General features: G+C 41.7%; 1 non-coding gene across 1 annotated transcript; it reads left to right on the forward strand.

The window, feature by feature from the left end:
* Positions 1–802: 802 nt before the first annotated feature.
* Positions 803–921, forward strand: LOC138362491 (5S ribosomal RNA). Its single transcript, XR_011227713.1, has one exon. It is a non-coding gene; the product is annotated as a 5S ribosomal RNA (ribosomal RNA).
* The last annotated feature ends 471 nt before the right edge of the window (positions 922–1,392 follow it).

Consider the following 1,392-nt stretch of genomic DNA (forward strand, 5'->3'; position numbering starts at 1 on the left):
TGAACAAGAATGCCGTCAGCCACTGCTTTCTTGAGAAATCTTCGGATGTAAATGGCGATCTTGGCAGCCTCGACTTTGTTGTTGGCAACAACGTACTTCTTGATTGCTTGTAGAGACGAGCCCTTACGGTCTTTGAGTGCTGCGACCGCGGCTAGAACCATTTGACTAGTTTTCGGGTGAGCAACCTGGACGCGAGGTTTCCTGGTGGTGGCCACCACAGCAGCAGCAGCCGCAGCCTTCTTGGTAGGCTTTGCTTCTACCATGATGATGATGAGATAACCAAGGTGATGAGAGACGCTCAGACAGTCACGGGGGAATGATGCTGCCGCCGCTTGAGCCGAACCTATTTATGTGCCGGCACGGTACAGAAGCTGCAACCTGGCAACTCGTCCACCAATCACGACGGTTGGTTTTACGGCTCCGAAACCTGGATCCCATATCTTCTCTAAAATAGAAGCATTTGTTCATGTTCTTTGTAAAAGTATCATAAAGCAGGACAGATGAGACAAATATCATAAAAACTGAAGAGCAGATGAGCACACACATGTTTGTATTACAAAAGAAAATCCACAAATTCATTAGAAATTGGCAGGGCAGGCTGAGGAAGTAGGTAGATGTAAAATGTCTGTAAATGGCGAAAGAACATAAACCCAAGACTGAATAAACGATGTTAAATATCCATGCCAAGGAGACAAAAATATGTTAGGATACAATTACCATTAAGACACCACAAGCAGGTCCGTATCCTGCCGCGATGACTTAAAAGAGTTGGTTATTAGCCACAATGTGTAGGCAGTCTCATGCCAACGGCCATACCACGTTGAGAACACCGCTTCTCGTCCGATCAGCGAAGTTAAGCAACGTTGGGTTTGGTTAGTACTTGGATGGGTGACCGCCTGGGAACACCAAATGCTGTTGGCAATAATGTTTTTTGTTTTGTTTTGTTTTGTTTCGTTTGTTTTTGTTTGAATGGCTGGCTCCACGGGAAATTCACGGAGTTGTGTGGAATAAGGCCTGGTAAAATGAATTAATATGTATGTCATGTTTAAAACAAACTCGCTTAATATAGATATTGTGTGAGGCTTTATACAAAAACAAACAACCAAAACAAAACATGTTGTATATATATATAGCTTAATCCGGGTTTGAACTCGCAACTCCAAGAATACGCATCACTTATATACACTTTACCACTGGACCACTGCTGCAGGACACAAGCTTGATGCTGAGGTATCAATTTAATGACGTAAATGCCATTTCCACAAATAAATGATAATTAAAAAGTATTTGTATGTACAAATCTTTTCTGTTTAAAAGGCTACAATATCAGTTACTGATATAATTTGTGTTAATGTTTCTATACCCACAAGAAGGCATATTTTTGCTTATATG

This window comes from Procambarus clarkii, unplaced genomic scaffold, assembly GCF_040958095.1.
Source record: "Procambarus clarkii isolate CNS0578487 unplaced genomic scaffold, FALCON_Pclarkii_2.0 HiC_scaffold_1893, whole genome shotgun sequence".
In the NCBI taxonomy this organism is placed as follows: Eukaryota; Metazoa; Arthropoda; class Malacostraca; order Decapoda; family Cambaridae; genus Procambarus; species Procambarus clarkii.